The 12,215-nt window shown below is 39.2% G+C and overlaps 1 pseudogene; it reads left to right on the top strand.

The window, feature by feature from the left end:
• Positions 1 to 8,662: 8,662 nt before the first annotated feature.
• On the top strand, positions 8,663 to 9,270 carry LOC105507503 (annotated as a pseudogene).
• Positions 9,271 to 12,215: the final 2,945 nt, after the last annotated feature.

Below are 12,215 nucleotides of genomic sequence, written 5' to 3' on the forward strand. Positions count from 1 at the left end.
AACTGTCTTCCTATGAGACAGAAACTTGGAGCTTTTTCCCTTTTACTTAATAACCAATTTATAGCTGTCTTTAAAGTTTGCATCCTTCTTTTCTAAAAAGAAAATCTGAAAAGGAAATCTAGCCTGGTTAGTGTAGCAGTGTTTTTCAAGTGTTTTAAAAATATGGGTTATATATAAAATTAGTGGTTTGCAGTAAATTTTAAAAAGTGCAATAAAATAGAAAATAGAGTGCACCACACAAAGTAAAGGTAAGTATTTTATGAATCAACACACACGTGTATACATAAATATATTACTCCATATGCAAAACACGAGAGAGAGTATGTGAAGTGACTAAGGGCATGGGCTCTGGAGCCACATGGCCTGTATTCAAATCCTGATTTGGTTACTTGTCTTTGGACAAGTCACTATGTGCTTCAAGTTACTCATTTGTAAAGTCGAGATATTAATAATAAAAGTACCTACCTTACAGGATGTTGTGAGGATTAAATGAGCTACCACATGTAAAGAGCTTATAATTTATCAGGCACTTTCTATACACATATACATACACTCTATATGCACATGTATAGTGAGGGATATATATGTGTGTATGTGTGTGTGTGTGTGTGTGTGTGTGTTTGTGCGCGCGCGCACTATGTTCTAATGTAAAATATGTTTCTTACTCTGAGTCATGGTTTTAAAAAGTGTGAAAGCCACTGGTTTATCAGGTGGCTGGCATTGTGGGTGGATATGGAGTGATGATGTTACTTAACCTCTCTGTCCTCATTGCCATATTGTCTCTCTCTCTCTTTCCCTCTCTCTCTCTCTCTCTCTCTCTCTCTCTCTCTGTCTCTCTCTCTCTCTCTTTCTCTCTGTCTCTCAACAAGGTTGTACTTTGTTGCCCAGGCTGGAGTGCACTGGTGCAGTCTTAGCTCACTGCATCCACCAACTCCTGGGCTCAAGGGATCCTCCTGCTTCAGCCTCTTCCGTAGCTGGGACTATAGATGTCTGACACCATGCCTGGCTAATTTTTTAATTTTTTTGCAGAGACAGGGTCTCACTATGTTCCCCAGCCTCTCATTGTCTTTTTCTTAAAGGTAATTAGACACTAAATTATCTTAAATGTGCCAATAAACAATATAATTCTATGCTTCTGTTAATCTTTCTGATTCTTCCCTCCCTACCCTTCTGAGAAAAATGGGAAGTTCTTTATGGATTATGGATTATGAGTTTTGACCTTGGCCAGAATGAATGAATGAGGATTAGGTACCTGAGGAAAAAGACACCTAATAGGGACTCTCCATATAGGATAGAGGCCAAATGACCTTATCACATTCTTCCTCTGAGGGGAAGTTGAATGTGGGAAGAGAGGCAACATTTGAGATGCATAGAGGAGACATCAGTATGAGAGAATGAGAGCTGGTGTGGTGGCATGTGCATGTAGTTCCAGCCACTTGGGAGGCTGAAGCAGGAGATAACTTGAGCCCAGGAGTTCAAAGTTACAGTGAGCTATGATCGCATCACTCCAGTCCAGCTTAGGTGACAGAGCAAGTCCCCTGTCTTTAAAATAATAATAATAATATAATAATAATAATAATAATACCAATAAAAGAGTGGAAGATAGAGAAGTGCAGCTGTAGTATCCTTCAAATTGTAATAGAAAAAGGTGGCCTGGAGAATCAGTGCTGGTGGCAATGTTCTGCTTAGTGGGGAGAAACATCAGAAACTGCCTTTGATGCTAATAGCTATTATGACTATAGAAACACTGATCTTGAAGACATGCCCTGTCTCGTTTAGAAGTGAGACAAAGAGATAATTGAGGTTAGGGTGAGTCAGGAGAGAAGATGAGTCAATGAAGAGGCAAAGGGGCTTAAGAAACACAAGAAGATATAGGTTGAATACAAGAGACAACCAGTGAACCTTTCTTGTGAAAAGGGATGGTTGATAACATTTTTAGTAGCAGGGATGTCTAAACCTCATTTTTTTCGTTGTTGGCTCTACCACAGTGGAGCGCAACCCCCCTCTATGTCCCTAGATCTTGAGTTGATAGTGCTCCTGAAAGTAGGGGGATTACAGAGGATCCATCAGCTTGATACAAAATAGAAAGTGCAATGAAGAACAGTTGTTAAGAATTTAGAGGAAGCAGAAACTCAGCATTGAAAAGTAACCACCCCTGCCCGCCCTCCCACCTCCGATTCCAAGCACCCAGAGATACTTGTCCAGAGATATTCAGGGATGCCAAGTTACCTAGTATATATGGCATGTAGGTCTGAGCCAATTTACTTAAATCTTGGAAGACAAGGCTCTATGGTTTGAATATGTCCCCTCCAAAATTCAGATGTTGCCAATGTGATACAGAGGTGTGGCATTTAACAAGTGATGAGGCCATGAGAACGCCTCCCTCATTAATGGGATTAAGACTTCATGCATCTTGCCCTTCCATCTTCAGCCATGTGAGGACTTGGCAAGAAGTCCTTCACCAGACCAAATGCCATACCTATCTTGGACTTCCCAGCTTTCAAATTCTGAGAAATAAATTTCTTTTCTTTATAACTGACTCAATCTTGGACATTTTGTTATAGCAGCACAAAACCGACTAAGACACAGGGTAAGTCAAGCAAGTGCAATACTTGGGAACATTCAAGAGGCTGATATATGACATGACAACACAATTCTCTGTTACTTAGATTGGTGTTTTTCAAAGAGTATCTTATTACTAGGTTTGTAAGTTACTGCTCACCAAACTCTTTGCCAAATTTTAATAATTTTAATATACATAGAATATTTAGATACATTGAATTCTCAAATAGGAAATTATATTTTCATATACCAGCAAATTGAAATTAAAACAAATATTATTTACAGAAGCATCAAAAATTATAATATATTTAGGGATAAATCTGACCAACTATATGAAAGATCCATCTGTACACTGGAAACTACAAAATGTTGCTGACAGAAGTTAAAGAAAACTTCAATAAATGAAGACATGTACCTGATGCATGGGCTGGAAGACTCAATATTTTTAAGATATCAGTTCTCCTCAAATTGGTTTATAGATTTAACATAATCCCAATCAAAATCTCAGCACACTTAAAAAAATAAAGGGAATTGGCAAGCTGGTATGGGAATGCCAAGGACCTAGAATAACTACCACAAGAAAAAAAAAAAAAAAAACAGAACAAAGTTGAAAAGCTATACTATTGGATTTTAACCATTATTATTAAAATATAATAATTAAAACAGGGTGGTATTGGCATGAAGATAGACAATTACACTAAAGAAGCAAAATAGTTAATTCTGAAATAGACTCATGCATGGACGATTACTTTTTTACAGTGGTACAAAGGTAATGCAATGGGAACAGGGTAGATTTTTTCAACAAATGGCGCTGGAACAATGGGATATCCATATCTCTATATGTATATAAAGGAACTTGGATTGATGCCATGCAGTATATACAAAAACTAACTCAAAATAAATCATATATGTCAATGTAAAACCTAAACTCTTAGAAGAAAACATGGGAGAAAACCTTTGTAACTTTCAGTTCAGCAAATATTTCTTAGATAAAACACCAAAATTGGCCAGGCACAGTGGCTCACACCTGTAATCCCAGCAATTTGGGAGGCCGAGCCAGGTGGATCACTTGAGGTCAGGAGTTGGAGACCAGCCCGACCAACATGGTGAAACCCTGTCTCTACTAAAAATACAAAAATTAGCTGGGAGTGGTGGCATGCACCTGTAGCTCCAGCTACTTGGGAGGCTGAGGCACGAGAATTGCTTGAATTTGGGAGGCAGAGGTTGCAGTAGCCAAGACTGTGCCGCTGCACTCCAACCTGGGTGAGAGTGAGATCCTGTCTCAGAAACAAACAAACAAAAAACCCACCAAAATCACAACCAATAAAAGGATGAATTGATAAATTCAACTTCATCAAAATTTAAAATTTCTATTTTTCAAAGACACTGTTAAGAGAATGAAAAGACAAGCCACTTATTGAGATAAAATTTTTGGCAAGAATATATTTGATAAAGGACTTCAACACTTGAAGCTCAACAATAAGAAAACAAGTAACCCAATTAAAATATGGGCTAAAGATTTGAACAGACATTTCTCCAAAGAAGATGTATAGATGACAAGTAATTGCATGAAAAGGTACCCAATATCATTACTCATTAGGGAAATAAAATTAAAGACTGCAATGAGATACTACTACATACCTATAGAAGTGATTAAAATGAAAACAATTGACCATACCAAGTGTTGGTGAGAATGTGGAGGAACTAAATATCTCATATACTGCTGGTAGAAATGTAAAATGGTACCATCACTTTGTAAACCAGTTTGAGAGTTACTTAAAAAGTTAGATGTATGGTGGCAAGATGGTGGAATAGAAGCCTACACCACTTGCTCCCAACCACTGGAACACCAAATTTAACAACTATAGAGAAAAGCACCATCACAAGAAGGAAATATCAGGTAAGCAATCAGAGTACCAGACTTTAACTTCATATCACTGAAAGAGTCATTGAGGAGGGCAGGAGAGACAGTCATCTTGAATCACCAGTGCCACGCCTCTCACATCGCCGTTTCATCTCAGCACAGAGAATCTGTGCATTTTGGGGAGGGAGAGTGCAGCAACTGGAGGACTTTACATTGAACTCAGTGCTACCTGTCACAGTGGAGAATAAAGCTGTCCTGGGCTCAGCAAATGCCTGTGCATGGAGAGAGCATTTGGACCACCCTTAGCCAGAGGGGAATTGCCCATTCCAGTGGTCAGAACTGGAATTTCTAGGAGTGTGGGCTGGAGTGCCCTTGGGGGTTCTAGGTAAACTTGAAAGGCAGTCTAGAACACAAAGACTGCAATTGTGCAGGCAACTCCTAGTGCTAGCCCAGGCTTAGAGCCAGTGGACTTGGGTGGCATGTAACCTAGGGAGACATCAGCTGATGTGGCTAAGGGAGGACTTGTGCTCACAGCAACAAAAGTAACTCCTTTCTTCTGCTTAAGGATAGGAGAATGAAGAGTTAAGAGGACGATGTCTTGCATCTTGGATATCAGCTCAGCCACAGTAGGATAGGCCACTGGGCAGAGTCCTGAGGCCCTCATTCCAGGCCCTACTTTCCAGATGACATTTTGAGGCACACACTGGTGCAAAAGAACCTGCTGCCTTGAAGGGAAGGACCTAGTCCTGGCAGGATCAGTCACCTGCTGACTAAGCAGCCCTTGGGCCCTGAATAGCCAGCAGTGATACTGAGGGACCACACTGTGAGCATTGGGCTCTGAGATGTGCTGGCTTCAGGGGTGACTCAGCACATTCCCAGCTGTGGTGGCTATGGTGAAAGACTCCTCCTGTTTGATAAAAGCTTTTATTAAAGACTGTATGTCTTTATAGGTGGACACCATTTCTGGACCTGCCCTGGGTCAGAGGGGAGCCTATTGCCCTGAATGCTGCCAAAGGCATTCAGCCAAGGGCAGCATTCACCCCAAGCTGACAGAGGAGCCCTTGGGCTTAAAGTAAACATCAGCTGTGGCCTGGCAGAACCCCCTGTGGACTGGTAGTAGTGGTGGCCCTGGGAGAGCTTCCTCTCTGGAAAGGGAAGGACTTTCTAGTGTGGTCTGAGTGCCAGCTTAGCTGCAGTAGAATAGAATGTTAGATAAATTTGTAAGGTTTTTGACTCCAATCCTTCGCTCACAAACAGCATCTGTGGACACACCTGGAACCTGGGGGGGAACTCACCACCCTTAAGGAAAGAGCCTTGGGCAAGGCCCAGTGCAGTCCCAGTGGTGGTGGCTTGCATCACCACACCTCCAGTTCCAGGGGCCTCAGCACAGAGAAACTCCATGTGTTTGGGAGAAAATAGGGAAAAGAACAAGAGTCTCTGCCTGGTTTCCAGATAATTCTTTTGGATCTTATCTAAGGCCACCACAGCAGTACTTCTACAAGTCTGCAAAAACCACAGCATTATTGGGTTTGAGGCTGAAGTCCCTTTGAGAATCTGGAAAACCTTCCCAAAATGGACAGGCACAAACAAGCCCAGACTGTGACAACTACAATAAATACCTAACTCTTCAATGCCCAGACACCAAAGAACATCTACAAACACCAACACTTTCCAAGAAAACATGACCTCACCAAATGAACTAAATAAGACACCATAACCCAATCCTGGAGAAACAGATATGTGACCTTTCAGACAGATAATTCAAAATAGCTGTTTTGAGGAAGCACAATGAAATTCAAGAGAACACAGAAAATGAATCCAGAATTCTATTAGATTAACAAAGAGATTGACACAAAAAGAATCAAGCAGAAATTCTAGAGTTGAAAAATGCAATTAACATGCTGAAGAAGCCATCAGAGTCTCAATAATAGAACTGGTCAAACAGAAGAGAGAATTAGCGAGCTTGAAAAGGGGCGATTTGACAACAGAGTCAGAAGAGACAGAAAAAAGAATAAAAAACAGTGAAGTATGCCTACAAGATCTAGAAAGTAGCCTCAAAAGGGCAACTCTAACAGATATTGGCCTTAAAGAGGTGGTAGAGAAGGAGAAAAGAGTAGAGTGTTTATTCAAAGGGATAATATCAGAGAACTTCCCAAACCTAGAAAAGATATCTACATTCAAGTATAAGAAAGTTATAGAACAGCAAGCAGATATAACCCAAAGAAGACTACCTCAAGGCATCAAATAATCAGATTCCCAAAGGTCAAGGATAAAGAAAGGATCCTAAAATCAGCAAGAGAAAAGAAACAAATAACATACAATTGAGCTCCAATACATCTGGCAGCAGACTTTTCAATGGAAACCTTATAGGTCAGGAGATAATGGTATAACACTTTTAAAGTGTTGAAGGAAAAAACCTTTACCCTAGAATAGTATAGCTGGTGAAAATATTTTTCAAACATGAAGGAGAAATAAAGACTTTCCCAGAGAAACAAAACCTGAGGGATTTCATCAATACCAGACCTGTCCTACAAAAAATGCTGAAAAGAGCTCTTTAATTTGAAAAAAGAAATGTTAATGAGCAAGAAGAAATCATCGGAAGCTACAAAACTCACTGGTAATAGTAAACACACAGAAAAACACAGAATAGTATGAATAGTGTAACACTGTAATTGTAGTGTATAAAGTACTCTTAAGTAGAAATGCTAAATGATGAACCAATCAAAAATAATAACTACAATTTTTCAAGACAAAGACAGTACAATAAGACATAATGAAAAGCAACAGAAAGTTAAAAAGCTGGGGGATGAAGTGAAAAGTGTAGAATTTTTATTAGTTTTCCTTTTGCATGTTTGTTGTTTATGCAATTAGTGTTGTCTTCAGTTTTAAATAATGGGTTTTAAGATAGTATTTGCAAACCTCATGGTAACCTCAAATCAAAAAACACAATGGATACACAAAAAATAAAAAGCAAGAAATTAAACCATAGCATCAGAGAAAATCATCTTCACTAAAAAAAGGCAAGAAGGAAGGAAAAAGGGAAGAGAAGACCGCCCCCCCAAAAAAAACAGAAAACAACAAAATGGCAGGAGTAAGTCCTTACTTATCTATAATAACATTGTAAGTGAACTAAACTCTCCAATCAAAAGATAGAGAGTGGCTGAATTGATGAGAAAATAAGACCCAATGATCTGTTGCCTATAAGAAACACACTTCACCTATAAAAATACACATAGACTGAAAATAAAGGGATGGGAAAAGATATTCCATGCAAATGGAAGCCAAAAAAGACCAAGAGTAGCTACATTTATGTCAGACAAAATTGATTTCAAGACAAAAACTGTAAGAAGAGACAAAGAAGGTCATTATATAATGATAAAGGGGTCAATTCAGCAAGAGGGTATAATGATTATAAATATATATGCATTCAATACTAGAGCACCCAAATATATAAAGCAAATATTAATTAATAGAGCTAAAGAGGGAGATATACCTCAATACAATAATATCCAGAGACTTCAACACCTCATTTTAAGCACTGGACAGATCTCCCAGATAGAAAATTAACAAAGAAACTTTGGACTTAATCTACACTATAGCACAAATGGATCTAATAGATGTTTACAGAACATTTCATCCAATGGCTGCAGAATACACATTCTTCTCCTCAGCACATAAATCATTCTCAAGGACAGGCCATATGTTAGGTTACAAAACAAATCTTAAAACATTAAAAAAAATTGAAATAATATCAAGCATCTTCTTTGACCACAATGAAATAAAACTAAAAATAATGAGAGGAACTTTGTAAACTATACAAACACATGGAAATTCAGCAATATGCTCCTGAATGACCAGTGGGTCAATGAAGAAATTAAGAAGGTAATTGAAAAATGTCTTGGCACAAATGATAATAGAAGCATACCAAAACTTTTGGGATACAGTGAAAGCAGTACGAAGAGGGAAATTTATAGCTATAAGTGCCTACATCAAAAAAGAAGAAAAACCTCAGATAAATAACGATTCATCTTAAGGAATAGAAAAGCAAGAGCAAACCAAATCAAAATTAGTTGAAGAAAACAAATAATAAAAGTTGAAGCAGGTCGCTGGCAAAGCCAAGTCCTGTCCTCTTGCTATCTATCCCAGACAGCATGAGCTTCATCACTTGTTCCACCTTCTCCACCAACTACCGGTCCCTAGGCTCTGTCCAGGCACCCAGCTAGATGCTCCCAGATCTCAAGACCTCACCAAGATCATGGCAGACATCCGGGCCCAATATGACCAGCTGGCTCAGAAGAACAGAGAGGAGCTGGACAAGTACTGGTCTCAGCAGATTGAGGAGAGCACCACAGTGGTCACCACGCAGTCTACCAAGGTTGGAACTGCTAAGACAACGCTCACAGAGTTGAGACATACAGTCCAGTTCTTGGAGATCAAACTGGACTCCATGAGAAATCTGAAGGCCAGCGTGGAAAACAGCCTGAGGGAGGTGGCAGCCTGCTATGCCTTGCAGATGGAGTAGCTCAATGGGATCCTGCTGTACCTGGAGTCAGAGCTGGCACAGACCCAGGCAGAGGGACAGTGCCAGGTCCAGGAATACAAGGCCCTGCTGAACATCAAGGTCAGGCTGGAGGCTGAGATCGCCACTTGCCTCAAGGACTTCAATCTTGGTGATGCCCTGGACAGCAGCAACTTCATGCAAACCATCCAAAAGACTACCACCTGCTGGATAGTGGATGGCAAAGTGGTGTCTGAGACCAATGACACCAAAATTCTGAGACATTAAGCCAGCAGAAGCAGGGTACCCTTTGGGGAGCCCGAGGCCAGTAAAAAGTTCAGAGGTCAAAAAAAAAAAAAAGTTGAAGCAGAAATAAATGAATTTGAAATGAGGAAAACAATACAAAAGATGAATGAAACAAAAAGTTGTTTTTTTCCAGAAGATAAACAAAATTGACAAACATTTAGCTGGATGAAGGGAAAAATGGAGAGGACTCAAATACGTAAAAACAGAGATGAAAAAGGAGACATTACAACTGATACCACAGAAATTGAAAGGATTATTAGTGGCTAATATGGGCAACTATATGCCCATGTATTGGAAAGTCTAGAGGAAATGGATAAATTTCTAGACAGAGACAACCTACCAAAATTGAACCATGAAGAAATCTAAAATCTGAACAGACCAATAACAAGTAACAAGATCAAAGCTGTAATAAAAAGTCTCCCAGCAAAGAAAAGCCTGGAATCCTATGGCTTCACTGCTGAATTTTACCAAACATTTGAAAAAGAACGAATATCAATCCTAGTCAAACTATTTTGAAAAATAGAGGAGGAGGGAACACTTCCAAACTCATTCTATGAGGCAAGAATATACCAGGCAATACTATGCAGCCATAAGAAGGAATAAGATTATGTTCTCTGCAGAACATGGAGTTGAAAGACATTATCCTCATCATATTAGTGCAGGAACAGTAAACCAAACATCGCATATTCTCACTTATAAGTGGGAGATGAATGATGAGACCACATGGACACATAAGGCAGAACAACACACACTGGGGCCTGTTGGTTGGGGGTGGGCATGGGAGGGCAGGGAGAATCAGGAAGAATAGCTAATGGTCGCTGGGCTTACTACCTAGGTGATGGGATGATTTGTGCAGCAAACCACCATAGCACATATTTACCTGTGTAACAAATCTGCACATGTACCCTTAACTTAAAAGTTGAAGAAAAAAAAAAGTCCCCTAGCAAAGAAAAGCATGGGCCCGATGGCTTTAACACTGAATTCTACCAAACATTTAAAGAAGAACTAATACCAATTCTACTCAAACTGTTCCAAAAGACAGAAAAAAAGGGATTGCTCTCAAACTCATTCGATGAGGCCAGTATTATCCTGCTACCAAAACCGGACAAAGACACATCAAAAAAGGAAAACTACATGCCAAGTTTTCTGATGAATAATGACGCAAAAGTCCTCAACAAAATACTAGTTAACTGAATTCAACAATACATTAAAAAGACCAATCATCATGACCAAGTGGGATTTATCCTAGGGATTAAAGGATGGTTCAACGTAAGCAAATCAATCAATATGATACATCACATCCACAGAATGAAGGACAGAAACCATATGATCATTTCAATTGATGCTGAAAAAGCATTACAGTCCAAATCCCTTCATGATTAAAAACTCTCAAAAAACTGGGTATAGAAGGAATATACCTCAACATAATAAAAGCCATATATGACAGACCCACAGCCAGCATCATACTGAGTTGGGAAACACTGAAAGCCTTTCCTCTTAGATGTGGAACATGACAAGTTTGCCCACTTTCATCACTGTTCTTCAACATAGTACTGGAAATCTTAGCCAGAGCAATTAGACAAGAGAAAGAAAGAAAGGGTGTCCAAACTGGAATGGAAGAAGCCAAATTATCCTTCTTTGCAGATGATATAATCTTATATTTGGAAAAACTTAAATACCCCACAAAAAAAACCCCTATTAGAACTGATAAACAAATTCAGTAAAGTTGCAGGATACAAAATTAACATACAGCATAAATTTATATAAAATTCAGTAGCACTTCTATATTCCAATAGCAAACAACCTGAAAAAGAAATCAAAAAAGTAATCCCATTTACAACAGCTATGAATAAAGTAGTAATCCCACTTACAATAGCTATGAATAAAGTTAAATACTTAGGAATGAACTTCATCAAATAAGTGAAAGATCTCTACAGTTAAAACTATATAACACTGGCCAGGCACAGTGGCTCATGTCTGTAATTGCAACACTTTGGGAGGTTGAGGCAGGTGGATCACTTGAAGACAGGAGTTCAAGACCAACCTGGCTAACATGGTGAAACCCTGTCTCTACTAAAAATACAAATATTAGCCAGACGTGGTGGTGCCTGCCTGTAGTCCCAGCTACTGGGGAGGTTGAGGCAGGAGAATTACTTGAACTTGGGAGGTGGAGGTTGCAGTGAGCCGAGATTGCACCACTGCACTCCAGCCTGGGTGACAGAGTGAGATTCCATCTCAAAAACAAAAACAAAAACTATATAACATTGATGAAATAAATTGAAGAGGACACAGAAAAATGGAAACATATTCCATGTTCATGGATTGGAAGAATCAATATTGTTAAAATGTCCATTCTAGCCAAAGCAGTCTACTGACTCAATGCACTCCCTATCAAAAGCCCAATGACATTCTTACAGAAATAGAATAAACTATCCTAACCTTTACATGGAATCACAGAAGTCCTAGAATAGCCAAAACTATCCTGAGCAAAATGAATGAAACAGGAGGAATCATGTTACCTGACTTCAAATTATATTCTAAAACTATAGTCACCAAAACAACATGGTACTTGCATAAAAATAGACACATAGACCAATGGAACAGAATAGACAACCCAGAAAGTAATCCATACACCTACAATGAACTCATTTTCAACACAGTTGTCAAGAACATAGATTAGGGAAAAGACAATGATATAGTTTGGATATGTGTCCCAACCCAAATTTCATGTTGAATTGTAGTCTGTAGTATTGGAGGTAGGACCTGATGGGATTGATTTCTCATGAATAATTTAGCACCATCCACTTGGTGCTTTCCTCACAATAGTGAGTTCTCATGAGATCTGGCTGTTTGAAAGTATATGGCACCTTGCTTTCCTTCTCTTGCTCCAGCGCTGCCCATGTCATGTGCATGCTGTTCCCTACCTTCTGCCACAGATTGTAAGTTTCATAAGACCTTCCTAGAAGTTGAGCAGATGCCAGCATC

Source organism: Colobus angolensis, unplaced genomic scaffold (genome assembly GCF_000951035.1).
Source record: "Colobus angolensis palliatus isolate OR3802 unplaced genomic scaffold, Cang.pa_1.0 Scaffold15, whole genome shotgun sequence".
Lineage (NCBI taxonomy): Eukaryota > Metazoa > Chordata > Mammalia > Primates > Cercopithecidae > Colobus > Colobus angolensis.